This window comes from Ornithodoros turicata, chromosome 4 (assembly GCF_037126465.1).
Source record: "Ornithodoros turicata isolate Travis chromosome 4, ASM3712646v1, whole genome shotgun sequence".
NCBI classification, from domain to species: Eukaryota; Metazoa; Arthropoda; class Arachnida; order Ixodida; family Argasidae; genus Ornithodoros; species Ornithodoros turicata.
In genome coordinates this window covers 77,329,692-77,356,556 of record NC_088204.1, presented here as the reverse complement: position 1 = coordinate 77,356,556, position 26,865 = coordinate 77,329,692, and the positions used below count along the sequence as shown (strand labels likewise).

Below are 26,865 nucleotides of genomic sequence, written 5' to 3'. Positions count from 1 at the left end.
CATTGTCACCGCCTATTTCGTCTGCATTATCCGTTGCTTGTTTCGTTTGCGAACTCTCGTGCACCGCTTCGGCTGTATTCCCTCTCGCACCGCTTCGTCTCTATTCGTTTTTTGTTCTGCTTCGTTACTAGCAGACACATTTGAATAACACCATGCACCAACGGCGAGCTCTTTCAGCAGCACCACCACCACCACATTTGACCAATGTTTTCTGAAATCCATTTTACTCTATCTCTAGCTATGCTCTCGAAAACTCGTCGAAAAAGAGTAAAAATCGGAAACAAATAAATAAGAGAGAGAGAGAAAAGGCGAACGAAAGGTGTGAGGGTCAGCGTGAAGAAGCGGGCACAGGGTGTGGACGAGGGCAGCATATCCTTCGCCGCGACGTTGAAAGAAAACATTTAAAAAGAAGAATAGCGAACAAGAAACAGAAAATATCCGCGGCACGTACGGCGCGTACGGGATCGCTGCCGCATCGCGCAAAAAAGTTGTATACGGGAGACATTTCGGCGTTAATCTCCCATCCTGGCGGAATGTTACGGCGCAGTCTGGCAACTCGGAGGGCGCTCGACCTTTGCGGTTATCACTCGTCTGTTTACATTCCGAGACGAAATCGGATTACCCAGTTCTCTACGTGCAACGATCGCAATGTCACTGGTGTTGTGAAACGGATAGGCCTCCGAGACAGGCTCAAAAAAAGGGGGAAGGAAATGTTTCAGAAAAAAAAAAAGAAAAAAAAGAAGAAGAAATGCGATCAGTTACACAGTGAAACGGAGCTACCGTGGAATTCCAGCAATGATATGCCCTATATGTGTTTCTTTTTGTCTTTAACGGGGCGGAAAGAACTTATTTCTAGCGCGTTTTTTATTTTTTTATTTTTGCACGGGCGGAAGTGTTTACTCGAAAAGAACGACACAGAAGGCAGAAGGTACGTATCACTCCGCACTTGCACCTCAAAAAGAAGCAGACGACAGGTATGAGGGTATTCCTGCTACCGCCGCATCAACAGCAAAGCTTTACGTACGAACGTTAGCATAAGTTGCTGCACGTGCATCCACCACAACCTGTCACTGCAAATGGACGCCAGGTGTCACCATCAACACAACACATAAAGGGGCCAACCTAAAATCCAAACCGAAACGCAAAAGTGCTTCCTGCTGAGCAGACTAAGCTTCCGCCAACATTCCAACCGTTTCGTGTTTTCGGGCTCTTTCGGAATACATTTATCCTACAACCAGTCCATGAATTATACAAAACTCCAAAGAAGAAGAATACGGGGTACCCTCGCACCCAGGTGACCTTCAGCGCATATGCACAATTGCCAGCACCATCTCGAGGGTTGCTTCCACCAGAGTTTCTTCTTCTTCCTACTTCCGCTCCACGCTTTGTTCATCTCGAGTATATTCCTTTCTTTTTTCAATTACTTCTCGTATATATATACCCATTATCTCATTTATTTTTGTCTATGTCCGCTCCAAGAAACGAGAGAGGGACTGAGGGAGCGATGCTGACGATAAGCTACGCCTGCGGAAGTACGTTTTTTCCCACCCTTATTCTTTCATGATGAAGCTATAAAAAGTTCATTAAAAAGTACATTACGCAGAGCAATGTCGGGGTTACTCCCGCGCGCGCATTTTTAACGTCGACAACGAGCCGACAAAGGTCGCAAAAAAAGAAAAGGGCATTATTTCGAAGCCATATAACTTCTGCTGCAACCTCACCAAGAACATGCCAACTAATAAGAAACCTGGCTCGCTGAGATTACTATATGCACAGTCATTCTCTTCGTGTATGTGTGTGCACATGGATAAGAGCGTTGCGCAAGAATAGCTCTACGAAGCCAGATATTTGTTCTAGCGCTCGAGGTGCACTTTTTTTTTTTTTTTTTTTTACGTCGGAGATTTTTGTGCGCACCGCTCGCAAGGGTGCTGTGCGAATGAAGTGGTACTTGAGGGACTTCCTGCGGCTCTGGTGTACAGATGAGTCCCGTGGATGCAAACGGGGTTCGCGGATGACGTGGAAAGACGTATAGACGATAAATAAATAAAAAAAGACAATGTGCGCTACGCTTTTGTCTTAAACGGGAGAAGATTACGCAGAGTTTCGGAAAAATGACATTAAAGTGCGGGAGGATAAGCATACATCTTTTCTTTTTACGTCCGCGGCCCTTTTTTGTATCGAAGCAGGCACTCTCTCACCCTCTTACACACACAACAACAACAATTAAGAGTTATACATCATGATCTAATAAAAACGAGAATTATATCATTCCTGCAGTGTACTCCACGTGAACAGGACCGATAAAGACCATGGCCGAGACGAGTGCGACCCGTCGAAGATCAGGATGCAATCAGTTTTATTTATCAATATATTATACCAATCAATTTACTTACTTCCGAATGCCTCTACGAAGGACATTACATTAGAGTGGGAGTGTTAATTACAGACAAAAAAAAAGAAAAGACAGAGAAAGCTGTTGTATCGCACACTCAAGCGAGCTTCTTTTACTTGCTCCTTCCGACAACCAAGCCATTCACCGAAGCGCAGAAAAAAAAAAAAGAAAGACGTGAAAAAGAAACCTTCCCTTTGACAGTAACCCCTTGTATCTGTCACGCAACTTCCAAACTTGGCAGCGTCCACAGACACCCGTTACGTAAGAAGACACCGTTCATGACGTCATACCCAAACACGAAAAATGGGGACACCGAATAACGCCCCCTCTCACTCCCTTCCCTCTTCACACTTTGTCTTTTTTTGTTTTTTTTTGCTTACGTTGACTTGGTATTTTACTTTTTATGTTTATGCTGCCGTTCTATATGCGGTGCCCGTTTTTCACGAGAGATGCTACAATTTATAGAGTTGGGTTGCAACAAAAAAAAAGAAAAAAGAAAAAGAATTTCTAAAAAAAGCTTTATGGCCACTAAACCAAAATAGGAAGAGAACGAAAAGCATCAAAGGGGAAAAAAAAAAGTAGTATATGTAAAAGCATCAAGAGGAAATCTAGGTCAGACACATACGCAGGCGCTCTCCCACACACATGGTCGTAGGGTCGTTGTCACTTCGTTCAACGCACGGCAGGGGGGTCGTTTTCCCGTTCTTTTTTTTTTTTATTGCTATCGCTTTTTTATTGCCCTTAATATTTATTACGATTATTGCTCGCGCCTCCGTCCAACAACCTATCGCGTCCGTATAGAGAGTCCTGGCTGTTTTTTTTTTTTTTTTTTAATGGGAGCCACCCTTGATCGGACAGCAGAAATGCTTCGAGTACGCCCGAAAGAGTTCGAACCTGGAACTTGAGGTATATATACTGGTAAAACGCTGCGGAGCTTTGTAACGGGACGGGTGGCCGTGTGGGGACAAAGTTTTTCGATTTGTCGTCTGCTTTTGTGAGTTCTGGTATATGATCGTGAAGGAAACGTAACAGGCTGATGGGAACGTTAAATTTGCGATTGCAGCGCCCCCTATTTTATTCCTTTTCATTCGTAGCGTGACATCAGGTTATGTATATATAGATGTTTATCTCTGAGCAAAATTTCGAACGAATAATAATTAAAATAAAAACTTTATGTACGTTTCTTTCGTTCAAGATGGCGTCATCACTGTCGTCTGCTTCTTCCTCTTGCCATCTGCATTTTCTCTGCTTCTTTGTGTATGTGGCAATTGAAAAAAAAAAAAAACGAAATGGCGCTCGCGTGTGGGCTATAAGAGGAAAAAGAATTCCGCGAGACGGTCACGATAACACGCTATAATATTCCGCAGGTGCAGCTCCTCCTCTCCCATGCACAAAATGACAGACAAGCAGCACATCGTGACGTCACGGTCTGCCATCTGCTTTAGTTTCTTCCCTTCCATCAGACTTCTTCGTGTTTTTAACGCTCGTATTTTTCTACTATTTTACATCTCCTTTGTGTGCGACGTACGTACGCGTCGTGCAGGTGCTTTATTGCCCTTTCATGCGCGCTTACACCTCTACAGGCAGAGTCCTGCAGTCACGCCATCTATGTAGTTGTCCCAGTGAATGCCTTACGAGATACCGTATGCACGTACAGTGCGACCCGGATAGAACGATGTTCGCTACGGTTACGGACGCAGGAGAAAACGTGTTATCCGGGAAACTGTAGGACGCGAAACGGATTCGCACACGGATTACAGCATCGGCGTTTGAAGGTACTGTAAAGCAGCAGGCACACAATTTTACACTGTTGGCTCATTTGACATCCTGGGTGCTCAGTAAACAAACACCACACATTTCGTTCAAATCCATCTCGTAGTTGTTGTTTTTTTAAATAGAAAATTCAGATTTAATATTACGTGCAACCCCGTGTCTAAAACCGGCAGGGATGGGCAGGGATGGGCAGTATTTAAATACATTGTAATTAAAATACTATTTAAAATATAAATCAATTGTACTTATATTTTGTATTTAAATACAGACTCGAAAAATGTATTTATAATTATATTTAAATACCAATTTTCGGGTATTTATACTTGTAAATACTTTATAAATACTCTTAAATACAGAATATACTGACTCATATCTTAAAGTTGCCCTGCATTTGACCTTTCGGGAAGAAGGGCGAGTTTGGGGCGCAATTATGCCAGGTTTGCGCTAGCATGCACATGCGACAAACCATTTTAGATGGCGAGTTTTTCACTGTTGTTGCGGACAACGGTCATGACTACCCGATTACATTGTTCTACGAAGCATCTTCACCAAATTTAATACAAGCATTTGTTCATCGGCACCTGTGGAAATGCTGTTCTCCTTTGCGAATCTGACTGTACGGCCGAACAGAAGATGCCTAAAAGAAGCAGTCTTCGAGGAATTTCTAATATTAAAATCGCCATGATAATCTAACAAATAAATGCGATTCTTCCTTGCTGACTTGTCCTTATGATCATCATTATTTCTGTAATTCAAGATGACATCTTCCTCACAGTATTTATAGTAGTAGTTACGGTATTTAAATACCGTATTTATATTTTGTATTTAAATACTCACGTTGAAAACTATTTATGAAGAGTATTTAAATACCCCTGTCAACAAAGTATTTTGTATTTGTATTTAAATACTCAAAAAATGTATTTATGCCCATCCCTGAAAATCGGACACGAACTCCGCAGTTACCGCCATGTAGGCCGGCAAACATGAAGATGCCAATAACATTGGGAGCGAACAGCGACATCTGTGAACCGCTACCATCACTACGCCGGCTCGCCTGACGTGGTACATTTTTGCGTAGGTAACTCCCAGGGAGACTCTGTTGACAGTTCTGTTATTCATTTCCACAACGTACTAGTGTTCTTGCATTTTGAGAGAATATAAGTCAGAACAGAAACTATCTCGTTTGAACAAACTTTTCAAGGAAATTTTAAGAAGCCGGCTACTTAGCCCACGACTTAGCCGATAGAGGGCTGGGGACATGTAACACTGTTGCTCGACGAATGGGCGATTGTTTCCCACCAGGCGTCGTCCCGCGTCTTTTCACCGTAATTTCAGATGTGATTTTGAAGTATGTAGAGTTTTCTGTCGCACATAAAATTTGCAGTGTGGGTTTCTTTCGGAATAAGCTTTCAAATGCCGCTGCCAATACTAACCTTGCCTGCTGCTTGTTCACTCGTTCAGAGGGTTGGAGGAGGGCGCCGGCAGCACCACCTATTCAAACCACGTTTCGAGCACATTCAAGCCATACCGAAACTACCGCGGTGCGTCGCTACTGTACTTACGCTGCCAGTTACAGAATAACCACCCGCTACCAACTCTCGAAATAAGAACCGTTCGTCCTCAGCAGACGAAGGACATATAACGCTCGTTAGCAGAAGACGACGCTAGTTAGCAGACGAGCGATAGCAGACGACGAAGAGGCAATAACAAGAATGCCAGCAGGTGGAGCTCCTGTAGGCTCACTGCCGAACTCAATTTTAGACAAAATACGAAGGAAAGGTAGAGACATAGTTGGAGTCATGGGTCAATGCATGTACTCTTCGACTCCGTAGTTAATGAACAAGGAGATCGTAAACAAGCTCAAATATCCGGAGGACATCGCTATTTTCGCGCCTGTAGGGCTAAAAAACACGTTCTTTTATTTCCTTTCTCGTTACCGTCACATCCTACCACAACTTTCTCTCCATTGAGGAGATGAGAGATAGGTACTTCAAAACCTGAAAACAGAAAAAAACTTCAAGCTATTTCCAGAAACGATACAGCGTCACTGTTTCACATCTTGATTTTATTACCCTACAATGCAGAAGACAATCTGAAAAGGAAACTTGTAAGGGGAATAAAAACGCGTTAATCTACGCGTTCCTCTTATAAAAAAGAAACAGGAAACAGAACCGATGTATAAAAAAAAATCTAATGACCTAATTATCCTACATTCCGTTTCACTTCCACGGCTGATTTAGCTCTAAAGAAAACAATTTTTTCATCAATCTCTTCTTTTTCTTTTTTACAGAGTTTCGCAGTTCAATTTTCGAACAACGATAACATCAGGCACCACTCAACGTGCAGCAATCCGGACTTCGCGATAAAGCTATCACCCCTAAGGGCTTGACAGGAGCCAATACTCGCGTGGCGTGCGATACCACAGATGGCTTATCGTCCATTATCTTGCGGTTTAATCGCCGTTTAACGCGGAAATGTATACATTTGAATCTCCTCCTACTTTCGTTTTTGCCCTATGGCGACCCGTTCGGGAGTTTCGACGAGGATATCGCACGGTGGAACAAAGCTAAAAATACGACGTTCCTGACGTGTTCGAGCAGCTTGTACCCTGCTACCAAGTTCACGGAGTACTCAGCCTGGGTACGAATCCATAAACCCAAATCAGAAAACCCAGCTGATGCACAGAGGCCAATAATGGCAATACCGGCCCAATATTGGTAGACCATTTACAAAAGTCCCATGGAGCAGCGGGCAGCAGGAGGGCATGCCGGGAAATGCAGTGCAAAACAATAGCGACAGTGCGTCACCAGTACGACGACGACGATCGGAGGCGATAGCAAATCGCTGTCGTTATTGCACAGCAGTTCCCGGCATGCCCTGCCAGGGCACGCGCTGCTCCATGGGACTTTTGCAAAAGGCCCAATATTTCAATTTCAATTTATTTCCTTGCGGTTGGGAGAGCAGCAAAAAGCCCATGAGGCTTGACACCGGCTCCTCCCCCAAGGTTCACTATTTACAGCAACAATACAGTAACGATCATAGCGTACAGAAAAGAAGAAAACAATATTGTAACAATAACCAAGTGAGAAAAATGGAAAGAAGAAATATAATGCCTATGATACAAACAAATCAACTAACAGTTCAAAATTGACTCAATTAACAGTTAAATACCCAACATAAAGCGACAGAGCATTCCTTTTGGCATCAACAATGGGTCCGGCGACGTACCAACAAACTGATTAAAAATAAATGGTGACATATACGTCAATGACTGCTTGCCGTAGTTTGTTCGATGCAATGGGACACACCAAATCCTATGTCGAAAAGAATACATAGATGTCAGCGCAGTTAACTGACATAATTCTAGAAATGACGTGTTATTTTCACGGACGCTTTTTGAATAAGTTAAGGTAAGCTTATAGTTGTAGAATTTCGGTATCGGAATAATATTGTACTGTTCAAATAATTCCGCAGTATGAGACAGGCCAGTATAGGCCCGCAGTATATTAGGCCAAGATGTGCTGCTTGGTAACTTTGCAGCGCCCTGTTCTACGGAACGCAACAAAACGTGGCGCATCGGTGCCGTTGTTCCCATTATTCAACTGGCATGTGTCACATACTGTAGAACTGGACCGAACGTTCAATTACTCCGGTTAACGTGCGAAGGTCTTTTTTTTTTCCGCTTTGCTCATTTCGGAACCACTGCCACAGCCCTCGCGTACAGAAACCGCGAAATGAAACAATTTCCGCTTTCAGATAACGCGTGCTATAGGAGTGGTCGGTCATATACGTGTCGCTGACATAAAATTAATGACACTCTGTATGGAAATGAGACCGACAGCGGCAATTACTCCTCGGGTTGCAGCCACGATTAATTTTCGACCTAATCTGTCGCAACGAGTCGTCCAGGTATAATTGCTTTTCGTTCTGTCACGCCATGACAAATGCGACTTCTGAAAGGCTTTCTGGACGCATATCCTCTGCAGTAACTAATAGGAGACCGAGTGACTCAAAATTGAAAACTGAGATTCGCCTCGTAACCTTGCCTTCCGTTTATTTTTATTTTTATTTATTTAAAAAGGTTTAGGGCGTCACGATTCTCTCCGTTCTCTGCACCCACTTGTCCGCAATGCGAGTCAAAACAGCCCCCATCTTGATTAAACAAGGCCTGCTATCGGTGCCACCTGGCGGCACGTGTCTTCACAAGGACCTTGCTGGATGTTCAGTCCACTGCCGTGGGAAATGCGTATTTTTCACACACACACACACAAAAAAAAAAAACAGTGGAGCTACTCCATTCTGGGAAACATCAACGAACACAGAATGTTCACAAAGTTAAGAAACGCGAAAACTGAGCACCATAAGCATGTCGTCACAGGCGTCTGAAAGCGACTGCTGGCCTGGAACAGTTTGAATCACTTCTCGTTCAAGGACCCCTGACCGAGTCACGCTGTTCGTCTATTCATAACTTTGACGTGTTTGCAAATAAACGAAGAGGGGGGGTCCAACTGATCTGTAAATGAACAACGCGAGGACTCTCGTTGAACTGGAGCACAAATTAGCGAGACTCCTACCAACGTGGCATACAGTGCAATAATATTCAACCAAACAGCTACGCATACAAGGCAACAAGTCTCCCATGTATACAAGGCAGCAAGTCACCAACCGAACAGTCATCAATACTTCAACCAGGCGGACGTACAAGATAAAAGACTCCAACCAGGCAGGCACGCAAGGCTACAAGACTTCAACCAGGCAGGCACGCAAGGCAACAAGACTCCAACCAGGCAGGTACGGAAGGCAACAAGACTCCAACCAGGCAGGCACGCAAGGCAACAAGACTCCAACCAGGCAGGTACGGAAGGCAACAAGACTTCAACCAGGCAGGCACGCAAGGCAACAAGACTTCAACCAAGCAGGCACACAAGGCAACAAGACTTCAACCAAACAGGCATACAAGGCAGCAAGTCTCTAACGAAGCAGGCATGCAAGACAGCAAGTTTCCATTCAAACGGGCATCAATACTATACAACCAAGCAGACACGCACCGAAAGAGCAAGACTCCAACCGAGCAGGCATACGAGGTAGCAAGACTTCAACCAAGCCGCAGAATTAATGAAGTGAGGAACGTCAGAAAGACGCATAAAGAATGAGAGGTCGATGACGCATCATCCAACAGAGACCGGCGACTTCACTGGATAAGAATCACCACCTGGGATCAAAGATCACAGACACGACCGTCGCTGCCAGGGATCACTGGGTCAACGATCCAAGGATCCAATCCATAGGGAGGAGGAAGAGTAAGTGCTTCGAGACAATACCACGCGGTCGATCATCGTATAGACCGCGTCCGTGCCTTGTGTCAGCACAGAGTGTCACTGTTTCTCGTCTATAATAATGGCCTTCTATCGCGTTTTTTTTTTTCTCCCCCAGGGTATACGAAGAGGGGAGTCAAGTCCTGTAGACCACATAAACAAAATACAGAAGCCGACACTGAAGATTTTTGTTTAAGTTTAATTTGTACAAGCTTTCGCGTGGAGGTCCACGCTTCCTCAAGTACCCTGGCCCTGGCTTCCTCAGGTACCCTCAGGTACCCTGAGGAAGCGTGGACCTCCACGCGAAAGCTTGTACAAATTAAACTTAAACAAAAATCTTCAGTGTCGGCTTCTGTATTTTGTTTATCTCCCCCAGGGTGCAAGATTCGTCATCTGTAAAGCTTCTTTCGGTGAGAAAGACACACAGCAACGGGTAGCTTCGAAAGTCGGTAGTGGGTTCGAATCCTCCCACCGACTGTGCCCCGGCAGACTTTCCAGACGGACGTCGACACGGTTCTCCCTGAAGTCGGCCCAGGACGCATACTAACCCTCCTGTATCCCTCTATACTTCCAGCTGCCTTCTGTAATCTGTATCACGACCATATGTCATAGGCTGAGGTGGGCGTTTTATCCTCACTAGCCTCGCCCTCACCTCAATTTTCTGGGAGAAAAATTTTCCTCACCTCAAAATTTTTCTTACAATTTTTCCTCACCTCACCTCAATTTTTTATTGAAAAATTTTCCTCACCTCACCTCAATTTTTTTTAAAATTTTTCCTCACCTCAAAATTTTTTTCCGAAATTTTCCTCACCTCACCTCAATTTTTAAAATCTATTTGCGTATTCGATGTGAAGATTGTGTATTCGATGCGCGTTGGCTTTGAGTGACTACCAATGTAAATGCATATACCTCAAGCGTGATAGTGCATACAGGGTGCGGCACGAAACGTGTCATTTGCCCATTATAAGAAAACGGCTTAATGGAAAAATATGGCGCAAACAACTTTCTTCTGGATATTTAGTTTGTCACCAAATACAAATAGTTTCATCAATTTGCCATTGAAGTACATTTTCGAAATTGAACTCATTAAATTGCTTAGTCAATGTAACGTTCCTTTTTTTCTTCTTGCTGGAGGATTTGGCCTAGTGAATCACAGAAAACGCTTCGTGGAACGATTGTTATACCGATAAAAGTTGCGCGGAAAAAGTCGGGCGTCAGATCAGCGGCGAGAGAAGAGGGCAGTCCCCGCCCAGATGAGAGACAGAAGCTGCGGAACGAAGGAAAGATATCCCGTGTACGCGCGGGAAAAGTTTTCATTATGTGTGCGTTCATAAATTTTTCCTCACCTCACCTCAAAAAATGTTCCCATAGTTTTCCTCACCTCACCTAAAAAACTGAAAATTTCCTCACCTCACCTCAAAATTTTTTTGAAATTTTTCCTCACCTCAAACTCACCAGAAAAATTGGCCCTCACCTCACCTCAAATACTGTGAGGTGAGGGTGAGGAAACCCTCACCCTCGCACGCCCTCGTGAGGGTGCCCACCTCTGGTCATAGGCCCCTCTTCCCAGAGCCGCGTTAGGAAGCTAGCGGTGGCGCTATTCATCGGCCCGGTTATTGCTTCCTCAACTTCTAAAGTACTTTGTACTTCAGCTTACCTTATTACTTTTGTACAAGCGGTGGATGTTCCACGGAAGATGTTTCATTCTAAAGTTGATTATCATCATCATTCTACGCGTTTTCATGCAGCTGTTGCTGTCGTCTGCTACGGTAGCCGTACGTCCGCTTCTGCGCGTTCAAAATTCAAATTTCCGTCGTCCAATCATGATGTAGATCGCGCGGGCCGATGGGTGGCGCCCCTAGCGGATCGTGCGGACAGGCTCCTCATAGGGGTTGCCGATTATGAAATGGTCGTTATAATCTAGTAGGTCGTGGTCTGTACACGCGTCTGTAGGCAGCTTATTAACACAGTTGCTGGTTGCTGCATTGCTATAGCACGATGCTAGCATTGCACAAAAAGAAAACGTGCGTTATCAAGTTCAAAATGAGTACTCCGAAAACATCACGTCTGGCTAGAGTCACCTTCGTTGGCCTATGCACACATATTGAATATTATGTGTTATGAGTGTGCTGCGCACTGACTGTATTGACACAGTTTCGCAAACATCAGCCATATGTCCCGGGACTAATGTTTGCAGTGATGCAGGCGAGCTGATGGATCAACTCCATATTGTTTTTAAATTCCGTGTTGGCGGCGTACAGACGTGGACAGATGGGGAGAGGACAGCAGGAAGGAGTGGGAGACGGGGGGGGGTCAGTATGCGTCCTGGGCCGACTTCACGGGGTCCTGGGCTTGTGCCGACATTCGTCTGGAAAGGTCTGCAGGAAAACGCCAGAACACACAGCCGGTGCGGTGGGATTCGAACCCGCGTCACGTCCTAGATTCTGCGTGGGACGCGGCCGTCCTACCCAAGCAGCATAACATGTTGGCCCAATATTGGGCCGACATTGCCAATATCGGTCCAATCTTGGCCCAGTACTGGGCCCACATTGCCAATATTGGTCCAATCATGGCCCAGTATTGGGCCGACATTGCCAATGTTGGTCCAATCATTGCCCAGTATTGGGCCGACATTGACAATATTGGTTCAATAGTGGGCCAAGATGTGGTGCTGCTTGGGTAACCACTATGCCACGTACGGGAGCAGGTGAGCTCTGTAATGCCTGAGCCACATGATGATACAAAGCGTTGAGCAATGGACAAAGACGACACAAGACACAGGCACGACACAAGTTCGTGTCGTGTCTCTTTTTTTCTTTTCTGTGTGTGTGTGTGTGTGTATCTTCGCCAATTGCTCAGGCTTTCTTCATTATGGTGCTTGTACTTGTTATACCGTGTGGTTGCTTGTCTCCGCGAAGACTGTCCTCTCCCTACCGCCCACGTCTCTGCACGGGTCACAGCCACAGCTGCTTCGCGGTGCTGAAGGCGGAACCAAAAAACTACCGATTAAATCCATCTTGCGTGTGCCACCAAAAACACTCGAACGAATAACACCTCCGTGTGAAAGTGACCCCGATGCGCAAAAGTGTGACTCCACCTAAGTGGTTCGACACTCAAGGCAATAGCGTCCCGTAACTGCCCCCCAAGTACTCGTAATTAAATGGGACCTGTCTCGGCCGATATAAATGAAACTCGTGGCCGGTACGCTTTGACGTCAATGCCCCGATGAAAAGCCTCGGCGACAGTCGACACACAGCGACAAAGTGACACAGAAAGAGCTCGGACGTTGACCTCATCGCCTTCCTCATCAAGCTCACTAAGCAACAAATAGGAGAGTACCGCCAGGTTCGATGGCAGACGTCCATTGTGTAATTGAAGATCGCTCCAACGCAGGCGCACAACAAACAAAGGAGTGACAAACCAGAGCACTCGCTGCCATATATTACAATGGCGAAAGCTTGGCACCGATGCGGTAACACGTAGCATTTTGTACTACTGAGTATCTTACAGTTGATGCTGTACTTACATAGGACTTGCGCAGGACATACATGTAGGACTTATACGTAGAACTGTTATCCGCTTGAACGGGAGAAGCCTTGACGTTAATTTGCGTAAGCTGCCCTCATAATGTTCCCCAGACGCGCTCTCTACAGCTACGTCTAAATAGAGCCACGATCCAAGGACACGGACTGTGGGCAGCGTCTGCTGCTTTGATCTCCAAGCAGTCTCAGTCTGCCATATCTAGAGATGGGACGAATCCATAATTTTCCGAATCCAAATCCGAATCCGAGGAAGGTTCCCAAAATCCACGAATCTTACGAATCTTTCGAATCCTTTCTTTAAAAAGAGTTGAAAAAGCCAGGAAAAAAAAACACTTCTTCTGAAAAGTGTTTTGAAGCAGAATATGATATCTTTGTTTACTGAAAATCAAATTAAATAATAGGTCATTTTCAGGACAAAACGTACCCATATAACATGTTTTTCGTCGACTACAGGTAATTCTCGAGTCTGAATTGTTTCCACAAAACTGAGAAACAATCAAAAGCAAAAACATGTTACTTTTAAAGTTATAATATAAGAGTTCCTGCAACGACCTCTTTCAGTCCAAAGCAATGTTAACAATTAGACAAGAAAACACACGCCGGCCAATCAGGGCCGCGCCAATTTTAAAAATAAACAAACAAACAAACGTGGTTGGTGGATTAGAAAGATTCGATTCGCCATTTTGGGCACTGGGATTCGGATTCCTGAATCCCCGGCCTAGGATTCGAGGATTCGCGAATTCGGTTGGCACAACAGTTACATAGCCATAACTGGCCAGTTAACTAGCCATAACTGTTACACCGACTCGTGTTTCGTGTAACTCTACTCCAAATTATACGATTCGTTAATACTAGATAGTAAGATAGACAACAACGGCGTAAACTGGCATCTTATTCACATTCCTAGCAACTTCAGTTTCGTTTTACCGCAGCGCCACCTATCTCATACGATACGGAAGCAGAGCGACAGCGGAAGAACGTGTTTACATGTGTCAATAATTTCTGACACAATCACAACGAATACGTGCACCCTCGCAACAAACAATGCACTCGTTACAGGTACGGGACTCTATCATGCATGTTTATGCACACTGCAATCATCTCGTCTGCTACGCACACACAAAAGCAGACGAGGAACTGTTCCGCGCAATCATAGCAGACGACGACAAAAGCGAAAGGGTTTGCAGTTTCGGAATTGCGCCCCTCCAATCGCTCCGGTATTTGGGGCGTCGCAGTCAATCTCGTACGTTCAAATTTTCGCACTGATTCCGAAAATTATTCGTCGCTCCAAAAACCCAATTCCGTTCCAATCGCACACAGACTGGCACTTCGAGAAATTTCAACCCAGAAGCTATCACGATTTCCCGTTCGAGGCGCCGTTCCACACTCGCCACGGTTGGAAAGCATATAATGACGGAAAACCTCGCACGGCAGCCACAATGAAATACTTCAAACATTGGGTCGGAAGAATAAATAATGGCGTGTATAGTCGTAATTTGCTCGTAATTGCGCTCGCGCATATGTGTGCAAAAAAGCAGATAACGAAACGTAACATTATCGATACGACGAGTGTTTGGCATGTATAGGTTGTCTTTATGGTTGCAAAATACGACGTGAACTTGTATAAGTACAGCGCGTGGGCTTAGAGTATACAGATTGCAGTATGAAATACGTGGAGATTATACAGTTTATCACCACATACATTCTCAAACCGATAACCAAATGCGTGCTCCTTCTTTAAAAAAAAAAATAATAATAAAGCGCATGCCTCTCATTTTTTAGCAAATCATCAGCCAGTACGACGTCATTTGGACTGATGGTCGTGAATTGGAATCGTGTATAGCGGTGAAGTTCTGTTTTTAATCTGTCTGTCTGTCTGTGTGATAGCAGTGGACACGTAGAGCACACATGCACAAGATGATGGTGACAGGACTTTTACGCGTATCTACTTGTTTATACTCCAGAGGCCCAGAGGGGTTACACGGGGCAAGTTTCTATGGTGCATAAGCAACAATAACAAGTGAAGTTGCGTTGACGATGGTGTTCGATATATACAAGATGAGAAGGCACACTGACGTACAATACGTGCAATGAACCCCCCCCCCCCCCACACACACACAACTGTGTGATTGGTTGCGATCATGCGTGTTTAGTTGTGGTTTCCCGCTACATTCTATTCCAATTTAGTCCTAAATACCTCCAAGTACTCCACCTACACCATTTCCTTATCAATGCCACACAGAGTGGCGCAACTTATCTCGCGATAATTTGGTGATAATCGAGGGCTTCAGTGGGGGGACAGCTCTAATCAGGCCACTACGGCTAGCGTATGACTCGACGCTGGCAACCTGATAGTTCTTTCGGTTGCAACGCAGCGCGCGACGCGTACTTATTCCGATTTTGCCTTTGCACCGCGAAGCATATGTGGCCGTAGTCGGTGGACAGATGGAGAGAGGGCAATTGTAAGAAGCGGAGAGAGACGTGCTATCAAGTGTCAACGTACTGTATCAAGTGTAAATGAAATGCATAAAGTGTATCAAGTATCAATGTAATTCATAAGGCGGATAGAGTATCAATGAAAAAGCGAAGTGTGTCACAAGCATCAATGTAATATATCGATTGTATCAAATGTATCAAATATAAATGTAATGTGTTAAGCGTATCCCGCATCAATGAAAGGTACCAAATGTACCAAGCACCAACGTAACGTAGCAAATGTACAAGGCATTAATGTAATGTATCTAGTTTATATCATTTGTTTGTCATTCATTTGTATCATTGTTTGACATTATCATTTGTTTGTCATCATCAAGTTTGTATCATTTAAGTACGAATATAATGTATCGAGTGTACCAAGAAGCAATGAAATGTACCAAGCGTACCACGTATCAACGTAACGCATCAAACCTACAAGGTATTAATGTAATGTATCAAGTGTACCAAGTGCGAATATAATCTATCAAATGTATATATAGTGCAATGTAAACGCGACAAGAGTGCCAAGCATCGATATAATGTATCAAGTATAAATGCAATGTATCACGTATTAACGTGAGAGGAGCATTGGAGCACATGGGACAGCACCTCTGCCCGAAGGTATATTTTAAGATCCACGCCTAGTGGAAGATCTAAAAGGGACAAGGAAGGCCTCGAGGCCATCTTTTTTTCCTTCCCCGCGCGAGAGGTCGACGACCCCACCGAGTACGCCGCAGGGCGCCTGCCTGCCACGCGAGTCTCTTCCTCAGCCCCTCTCGCTCGTCAATGTTCCTTCTCTCCACACACACACACACACACACACACACAAATTATGTGCTACGCCGTGTAGCTTCTGCCACATGCACGGCACATTGTGTGTGTGTATTTGTGGCCACGATTAATATCCATTGCGCCCACATTCAAACGGAGACCTGCACCGCATTACACCGCACACGCCCTTTTTGGACTGTTTCCACCTTAAAATTAATTGTCAAAAAAAAAAACAAAAAAATGTACACTTCCCGTTTTCAAAAAATCAACGATCCATTGCCAGCGAAGAGAAAGAAAGACATCTTTGGGAATGTCATCAAAGCTCATATTAAAGGGGAGGTGAAGGCCGAAACTGATTATCCATACACATATTTCATTTAATACACGTATCATACGCATATAATACGCAACACATGCGGCACGACTCCTCATCTTACTGAAAAACAACAACAACAACAACAACAACAATAATATTTAGGTTCAAATCAAGTTTCGGTTTGAATCGAAGTCACTGCTCGCATCACGGGTGATTCTCGGTCATAGCAAGAGAGGAGGGCACATACAAGACACGTAAGAGGTGTAGTACACCTTAATGTAATTAATTAACACAGCACACTTTATTATTTTCCCAAGCAGCACAATGTACTGAAAGTTGAGTGCAATAGGGGTGGACGGGTACGTGGAAGGTCTTGAACAGACTCCTGAAACTATAAGGAACATTGATAAGACACATACCGTCCACCCCTATTGCACTCGACTTTCAGTACATTGTGCTGCTTGGGTTGTAACATAAACTCAAAAGGAGCTCAACGACGAAGAAACAAGAAAAAAAAAACGACACTTTCGTTTCGTGCAAAGAATTACGCGGTATTCTCAAAAAAATGAAAATAAAATAAAACAACGCAAAGAAGAGAAAAATCTGATATTTCTCGTGCGTATACTAACACGACGACCATCTTTGCCACAGGCCTTCCGGCTTAGACGGGTTTGTTGGAGTTGTATTTCATTGTTTATGTCGCTGATTAATATATTACAGTCAAACTCCTTTATAGCGAACACCTTTTTAACGAAAATACCACTACAGCAAATTTTTTTTTGCGGTCCCGCTGGAGCCTATAGGTCCAATAATGGACATCCTTTTTAACGAAAATACCTTTACTGCGAATTTTTTTTGCTGTCGCCTGAGTTTCGTTGTAAAGGAGTGTGACTGTATTATTATTATTATTATTATTTCGAAGTGACTATGTGACGTAGTCATCACTTATCCTAACGTCATCATTCTGAAAGGATACTACTACGCTATATCGTTGTCGCCTGTCATTTTTTTTTTTTTTACGCTTCTGTCCACCAGAGGTCCTCAGTTACCGCCTCCTAAGAGCGTGCCCAATAAAAACTGCGAAGGTATGCCAGAGGCTGCTCATATTTAGAAAGACGTCCGCAAAACGAGGAAGAGGGGGGTCATCCATCCCACACTGGCCAGAGAGATAGCATCGATATTATCCAATCTCGCTGGGACGGCGGTCGCGCAGTGCGTGGGACCCGATAATCACGGTAGTATACGAAACAGCCTGCCGAACATCTGGCTGCAGAGCAAACAGTCCAACACTTCCGCGTATATATACGGGGACCACCACATGGAGGCAGATAAGCAAAGCAAAGAGCACGTTCGTTCCACTCTCCACTATAACAACCATCCCCCCCCCCCACTTTTTTTTCCTAACGCTTTCTCGGCAAAACGACCCCTTCGGGAAACTGATGTTGAAAATAGACATTTTCGCTGATATATCGACATTTTAGGAGAGGAAGACGAGAGAGAAACTGATGTTCTGAGGCTGGAACAAATATAGAAGGGACAGATACAAACAAAGCCTCAAATTGCCTAAGAAATCAACGATGAAAGGAAGACGAGGTTTGTTCCTTCCTATAGACACGGGACCTGTGACTTGTATAAAATCTTCCCCTTATTTCTCTCTCTCCCTCTCTCTTTAACGTATATGCAGGGTGCTTTTCTTTTTTACAGAATTTTTATACAGAATTTCATAAAAGCTATTAGAGAATTTACAAAATACAGAATTTTTTATTAAAAAAGGTACGAGAGCAGCACAGATTCCCTAATTAAAGGGATAATTAATAAATTTCAGATAATTAGTCATCTTATAGTTCCACGCTTCCTTCCAGAGGATGTCCGCCTGGCCGTAGAACTCAACTGCAAAAAACGACATCTATTTTGCTCTCATAGCTTTTTATAAAAATTCTATAATTGGATTAAAAAAACACACCTCGTATATTAGACGACGTCAAGAGAGGGGAGTTTAGACAGCCACGAAGAAATACAGAAGTAAAAAATTAGCGACGCTTTCGCGGAAGTTTACCGTGAACTCCAACACTAGTAATTATAGTTACGCAAATATATATAGCGCTATAATATTACGTCGTTTTCTCTAACCATAGAAAATGCATAACTAACAGTCCCCGCAGCTCACAATATAAAAGCGAGTCAACCACGTTTCATAATCATGTCGTTCTGTTTCTTGATTTGTTGTTAATGAGGGAGAGAGAGAGAGAGAGAGAGAGAGAGAGAAAGAAAGAGAGAGTACGCTTTTTTGTGGCATTACGTTAATCACAAAGGCGTGTTCCTCGTTCGTTCCTCAAAAAACAGAACCAATAACTGCACCACCCGTTCTAGCTCCGGATTAGGTCATACGCCATACTAACGGTGTACTTTTTTTCACTTTAATCGCATATCACACTGAGTTACTGCGACATATATATAGTTGAAATAAATGGGAGACAGAAGACGAAAGTAGGGGAGTAACAAAAAAGGTGTTTATTAAAACTGAAAAATTATAAAAGTTAGGGATGATGCCTACGTTACGGCGGAAGCTCCGCCTTCTTCGGGACGAAAAAAAAATTAAATAAATTAATTATTAATTAAAAATTTATTTTTCAGTTTTAATAAACCCCTTTTTTGTTACTTCCCCTACTTTCGTCATCTGTCTCCCATTTATTTCAACTATAATTACGTAGCCGTCCGATCCAACACCAACTTTTCAATATATATATATATATATATATATATATAGATACTGCGCATCGTTCGGGATTGGCAAACCAGGGGTCACTCAGCGAGCGATAAACACCTAGGAGGGTGACTGAGCACTCCTCAATGCCACAGTGCAAGCCAGTGAATTATAAAGAGGGGGGAAAAGCCATAAAAAAAATATAAGTAAATGATGCTAGACATGTTTGAAATTCAAACTTACAGAATAAAATGGCTTCTAAGCCATTTTATTCTGTAAGTTTGAATTTCAAACACGTCTAGCATCATTTACTTATTTTTTTTTATGGCTTTTCCCCCCTCTTTATATATATATATATTCCTTCTGACCTTCTGACGCCATCCGATCAAACGTTGCCTGCCTGCGTACTGCTGATGAGGCCCAAGAAGGCCGAAACAGCTGTCCAGTACAGGCATGGCGACGTTTGACTTACAAACATATGCTATACGTGCAGCCAAAGAGCTCCTGCTAATTTTTTTCCCCCTTATATATATATATATATATATATAAAAGCAGTAAAGGGGTCTTTAAGCCTAGGTACATTTTGTAGCGCAGCATGCAAGTCGCAAAGGTGAGACTCTACACCACGGACTACTATGCGTCGTGTTTTCCCGTACACTTCCTAATACGTCTGTATGCGTATGCGAGGAAGAACTCGACATAAATAACGAGAGATTCATCCAGCCTGACCTTCGGCGAAAAGCAGCACGCGCTAAACTGCAACATCCCACGCGTACATTTATGAAGAGTCCAAGGTTGACGTCGTAACTATTGTGTCTATATACTGCATGTACATTACACAATGTCGCTAGCTAGAAACCGAGGAAAGGAAGTATAGTGGTCCTTCCGCACGATCGTCAATTATGGATTATCGGAGTAGAGGCGTAGAAATTGCATCGAGAGGAGGGAGACATAAGAAGAAAAGGTGTGAGAAAGGGAGAAAAATGAAGGAGAGCAAAGGTTTCTTGTAAGAAGACCCTCTCCCAGCGACGCAAACCGGAAGGCTCATTCTTTAAAGACAGAACTTCACCGTGTAACACGCAGAATTACACAAGTTCAACGGAAGAGCAGTCATCGAGAACGAGATTAGCGGCGAGGCAAGCGGAAGGCGCTATAGATCCTGACGGAATAGTTAGTCCAGTCGGGGTGCTCCTACGCGTCAGCTATGAACGTATAGTTCCCTGGTGAAGTTAGTCCAGGTTAGCGCACTGCATGCATGGGCCGCATTCTTAGGCTCAAGCCCGGCCCGACGACTCCATACCTGGTCCAGTCCAAGTCCGAATAATTCCCACGTCTCCCTGCTCGGGCACGGCCCGAGCAATTTCTAGGTTACCGAACACGGCCCAGCCCAGTGAAGATGGCTGTAAAAGTTGACCGTGACTATAACAAAAAGTGGGGTTCCACAGCTTGGAGCCCTGCCTATAGGACCTGCAATGTACGGGCCCCGAGCCCGGCCCAGGCCCACAAAAAGAAGGCATTACCTGGCCCGGCCCAGCCCACGGGCCGAGCCCGTAACAGTGCTCTAGTCCAGGTTAGGTTCTTGCAGCTTGCCTCACGGTTACGGAATGACGTCACTTTCTGCTAACCTCGTTCCCGATGGCTTGTTTTATGTTGTGAGCTTGTGGTTCCGTTCGCCATTCAGAATGATATTGTTTCCCCTTCTTGAAAATGGAGGCAGGCTGCTTCTCCTCTAATTAGAAGCAATGACTATCATTCGGCGCAGAGCATGTCGTGCGGTCAAGTACCGCTTTTAGAGTGTACGAGCACCCCAGCCACAACGCATATCTACGCCGCTAAAGATAAGGGGACCTGGTAAACTAAAAGCAACGTTTCGAATATCGGCTATCTAATCCAATCCAATCCAAGTCGTTCTCTTCATTCTCAGAGCGCCTACGGGTTCAGGAAAAGAGTCTCTTCAGATATCGCCGTCATTCCTGAACAATGGCTTTAGGATATATAGGAGAGGGATTGCTTTTAACGCTTCTGGCATCGTCGCTTACGTCATAGAGACTTTGGGATAAGCAAAAACAAAAACGAGAGAGAGAAACAGCCAACTTTCACTTTTTTTATGCCACAAATCACTCACAAATCGAGGGGGAAAACATCTGCCACAGGCGAGATTCTTCATAATCGCCTCTCCCACACGAAAACGAGCGAACAGAAAAAAAAAAAATTGTAACCAAACGGTAATCTTTCCCAAACTCAAACTATAAAAACGCCTTCCAACACGTTACCCTCAGCACACTCCACCCTGCTGACCAACCAACCCACTCCCATCTCTCTCTCTCTCCCACCAACTCTCTCGCATCTCGCACAAACAAAGAACATCACATTCCACAGCGACCCCCTCGACAAAAAAGAAAAGAAAAAAGAAAAAAAAAACATCGCAACACATACGTCCAAGCATCTTCCCCCTCTCAACCTCCCTCCCCTCTCCCCTTATACCACTCTCTCCAGCCACCCCACTTTGCTAGATGCAAAAACAAGGCGACCTTGAAAACTCACGCCCCTTCCAACTCACACACACACACAGAGAAGAACCCCCCCCACATACACCCCCTTCCCCCCCCCCCTCTCATCATCATTCCAGGAAAGAATATACGAGTCGCGAACACCTCCAAGGAAGAAAGAAGATGGGGGGGGGGGAATCGAAGCATAATATGGGTTCGCGCAAACGGCCGGCATCGGACGACGAGCATCGGCTATTAGTGGGACGTACATTGTTCCATAATTGCCCGGTCTCGCGCGTTCGCATGAAGTATAGACCCCTCGTGAGGCGAAAGAAAGTTGTTTTGGGTAGGGTCCAAAAGGAAGACTTCTCAAATTGATGACACCGAGCCAAGATGGGGGGAGAGCGAGTGTCTTCGATATACGGGTATTTAATGAGGAATGCGCGTTTTGCGAGTGATAGGCAAAAAAAAAAAAAAAGAGAGAGAGAGAGAGAAAGCGGAAAATGAAAAGACAACGACAAAAAATTTGTCGCACAAATATTTCGCAGGGTAAGTATTCGCTTCGGGGAAGAAGGTAGGATGAAAGGGGGGCGGGGGGGGGGGGTTCCATATTACTGCTTCTACTTCCCTGCGTATCCAATCGTTCCCCATTTTTGGTCCCCTGACCCCTAAATTTACTCCCGGACCCTGCAACAAGCGGAATTTCTGTAATAAATAAGTTAATAAATTAAGTTAATTAATTAAAGAAATATAAACTTGAAAATAAGAATACATATACAGTGAACCCTCGTTAATATGACCCCCGATAATCTGACATACGCGCTTTACAACCCTACTCCTGGGGAACAATGCAGTGAAACCTCTGCAAATGCCCCCCGTTAATATGACAATTCCGCATTATGACCAAAATTTTCGGGAACGACCATGGTCATAATAACGAGGGTTCACTGTATATGAAAATAAAAAGTAAAAACACACAGAAATACAAATATTGAATATAAAAATAAATAAAATAAATAAATAAATTTCTGTCCATTTCGTCCCGAAAGGGACTCATGCGTGGTTGTGGCAACGCATATCCACTCCCACAGAAAGCCTGAGACTACTCTTCTTTTTTTCTCGTAGAGTGCAGCGTGGTGTTTCGCTGAAATCAGGCAAGAAGTGACGAGTTAAGTATGCCCGTAGACCAGGAGAAAACCTATCGAAGAAGGAAACAATGTGACGTGGTGCATGGCCCGGAACGATTCCCGCTTATGGAGCAAGAGGTCCCCGTGTTCGAATGTCGCACGAGGCCCTAACTTACTCAGCAGGATACATGGCCCGGTGGACACGGCGTGCGCTCTTCTTGTATCGCATCGAGGCTACGCTAAAGGCCGGGAAGGTGGCTGTGTGCTGTCCCATGATCTCCCGAGGTTTCCCTGCAGAGTCCCTCCCCCTGAAGTAGGCCCAGGACGCATACGTGCTAATACCCTAGTGCTCAACTCTTTCCAGCTGTCCTCTCTCGATCTGTCCACATCCGTATACACCGCAGCCACAGCTGCCTCCTGGTACAAGCACGAAAGCTCCATCTAAAAGCGGGTAGTCAAAGTCTACAAGGCAGCAGGTACTATATTGTCTGAAAGGCCTGAAGCCAAAGTGCGCAGGCGAACAGCTAAAGTATCGCGAGCGTAAGGCAATGTGGCTACAATTTCGACGCCAAAGTCTACAAGCTGAGGCATACAATCGCAAAACCCAAGTCTACAAGTACAAGGCTGAGGCGTACAAGTACAAGGCTGAGGCGTACAAGTACAAGGCTATATTTGCGGAGCTAAAGTCTACAAACAGGACGATCATCGTGAATGATGGTCGTGGTTATGCGCAGCACATCTCTTTTTACAGTGTACACGTATAAGGCCAAGCTGTAGATTTGCGAAGCTGAATAAGACTCCCAAGTGGGCCCACAGTGGTCAAAACACAACTTCTCCACGTGATACAGCCAGCAGCCAGACGTCATTCAGAACGATGATGTTCTATATCAGAACAGGGGGGCGTACGCCCCTCTGGGGCACATTAGACAAAGGGTAAAGCGTCTAAGAGGGTCGGATCCATTCCATATTCAGCAAATCGGGAGAGGTAACAACGTCACTGATGGTGTGCTAGAGAACCGTGTTATGTGGTTGAATCTTGTTTCATACGCTACGCAAGTAGGTCAGCTGTCTGCACAGCTCCCCAGTGTCCCTCTCTCCCCTATTGCCTGTGGAGCGACCTCATTGGTCCCTCTACCGAAAAAAAAGGGGGGGTCACGTGATTTGTTCTGTGGACCCAAACTATGCCTTCTCTGATGCGCAAAGGTATACCAACTGAGCAGCCTCCGAGCAGAGAACTGTGAAAGGATTGGATTGGATTGGACGAAAATCTGAATATGGTCAGTACTTGGGATGGAGAATGTATGTGGCTCCACAAGTGGAACCGGCTACTCCATTGCGTTTTCTACCGCTAGGATGCAGTTAATATCGCGGGCGACCAGGTGTGTTGGTGGGGATGATGATGTCATATAGTAGCACGATGAGTGTGAAAGTTTAAAAATAGATACGGTGATGACATTCGCGTCGAGAACTAGTAATTATCCAAGAGACCACACTGCATGCAGATATACGGCATAACAGCTTTCTCATACTGCCACACTTTAGTATCTAAGAGCCCGTCTTCCACGTACGTTAACGTTACGTTACGTACGCGAACACTCACAAAAAAAAAAAGAAAAAAAAAGAAAGAAAGCATCTAAACAACAAATCTTTTTTATTGCGTGTTAGCGCCGCGAAGCAAATGGGGCTATAAGCGGCGTACAGAGGTGGACAGACGAAGAGAGGACAGCAGAAAGGAGTGGGGGACAGGGGCATAAGTACGCGTCCTGGGCAGACTTCAGGGGGGGAACTGTGCCGACATTCGTCCGGAAAGTCTTCGAAAAACCCAGGGAAAACCTCAGACAGCACAGCCGGCCGCAGGATTCGAACCCACCACCTCCCAAGTCTTCAGCACGACCTTGGTTATACCACCAGCAACAAATTCCATCCCTTAGTAATTGGGCAGCGTCCATTCCACGTTAACTGGGCCGCACGCACACACACACACAGAGTGGACCACTGCAACGCACCGCGTATACTTTGCCGGCGGGACTGTCAGACAATGGCACACACGGGGCACATCCCGTGCTCCGATGTCACATCGCGCACACGAAACAATGGGTCCGGTATGCATCCACTTCGCATCCGGAGGTCACACGTAGGAAAAAAAAAAAAAAGGAAAGAAAAGAAAAAAAAAAGCTCTCTTCCTCCGGCAGCTCAAATGTAAATAGATGCATCCAGAAGAGCCAGCCTTGCGTGCCGCGAAAGATGAGAAGGTATATAGCCGTACACAAAGGAAGTCTTGTGTGTATATTCGACGGACGTTTCGTACTGCGATCACGTGAATTCGCTTCTTCGCATATTTACTCGAAGGAAGGTATAGGATGGTATCAGTCGTGAGAAAGTTACTTGAAAAAAAAAAAAAAAAAAAAAAGAAACAATGTACCGTACTTTAAGATACTGTAACGAGTTATTGTAAAAAAGTCACTGTAAAAAGTCACTGTAAAAAGTCACTGTAAAAAGTTACTGGAAAAAGTTACTGGAAAAAGTTACTGTAAAAAGTTACTGGAAAAAGTTACTGGAAAAGTTACTGGAAAAAGTATCGTACTTTAAGTTACTGTAAAGGTACCGTAAAACAGTAGATGTGTCATCTCAGAAAGTTTATCTATTCCACAGCCTTAGGCCCGGCTCGTGCCCGGCCTACCTTTCATTTACCCGCACGGGCCCGGCCCGACGACTCCATACCCGGTCCGGGCCCGGCCCAAGCCCGAATAATTTCTACGTTTCTCGGCCCGGGCCTAGCGGCCCGGCCCAGCTAGTGAAGCCGGCTGTAAAAGTTGATCGTGGCTATCAAAAAGCGGGGTTACGCAGGTACAGGCCCGGCCTACAGGACCGGCCCATAATGTGAAACCCGAGCCCAGCTCAGGCCCGCAAACAGAAGGCATTACCAGGCCCAGCCCTGCCCGCGGGCCGTGGTGACCGAGTCATGGTTAGTCTGACTAGTCTGTACTTAGAGTTAGACTGAGTCACAACAGTGGTGACTGACTGAGTCACGGTTAAAAACTGGAAAATCCAGCCACCCGGTTAAGAAGCAAAAAAACTCTCAGATCAGGAACATCCGATAGTATTTGGAACAGAGACGGAGACTTGAGCACTTCTTCTGGGCACTTCTACTGGGCACTGCCCTTACCATTGGCCATAGTCATTGGCTGTGTGATAAGGGCGGGGTGGAGTAGAAAAACAGTCTCTGTTCCAAACATCGCTTGAAGCCTCTGGCCAAATAGCCCTTGAGGACGCATACAGCTTAACTTTTTCTCAGAAGACAAAGGAAATATCTCCCGCACTCCTAGTGCCTACACTTCAGGTACCTCGGCATACAATGTCATACTGTTCGCTTCCAAAACAATTTCCACGACGTAAAAAAAAAAAAAAAGCAAACCAACGAATAAATCGTAATACATAAAAAAATCAAGAAACGTAAGCCCATTATTTCGATGGCGTAACTCCAGAAATTAGCGGAAGTCTCAACAACGGAACAGAGACCCACATATGCAGAACGACAATCGGCACAGAAAAAAAAACAAAAAAAACAAAAAACAAAAAAATCAAAAACTACGTTACGAGACGAGCTACGAGAGATGACTGATAACCAGCTGCATGTGCCCACGGCTTCATTGACGCGCCGCGTTCCTCTGTACTGCCCACTGCAAAAACTAGCCTTAGCACTCCACTCACGCCGAGGAAAAAAATATTGGCGGCCTATTTAGCGCATCGCGTCCCAACGCCATGGAACCAACCAACCTTCCGGCCAAAAAGAAAGAAAGAAACGTTCTCGATGACGGCAAAGCGATGAGATCGTCCCGATCACATTCTCCCGTCACGCTTTCAAGAGCGCAAACTTTGCGCGAGAGAAGGTTATGTCCAATGGGATAACACATTGTTTTCATCCTTGCTTCCCACACGCAAAGACAATCGGGCAGTCACG

At 44.9% G+C, this 26,865-nt stretch overlaps 1 protein-coding gene and 1 long non-coding RNA gene across 3 annotated transcripts in view; one reads left to right on the top strand and one right to left on the bottom strand.

Moving 5' to 3' along the window:
• Positions 1-26,865, bottom strand: part of LOC135391972 (protein outspread-like) — a 91,322-nt gene that overhangs the window by 53,851 nt on the left and 10,606 nt on the right. The gene's annotated exons all lie outside the window — the stretch shown is intronic.
• The window catches only part of LOC135391973 (uncharacterized), a 56,762-nt gene continuing 33,878 nt past the window's right edge, over positions 3,982-26,865 (top strand). Inside the window, exon 1 of the long non-coding RNA XR_010422147.1 lies at positions 3,982-4,167. This is a non-coding gene — a long non-coding RNA (uncharacterized LOC135391973). The remainder of the gene's footprint in view (positions 4,168-26,865) is intronic.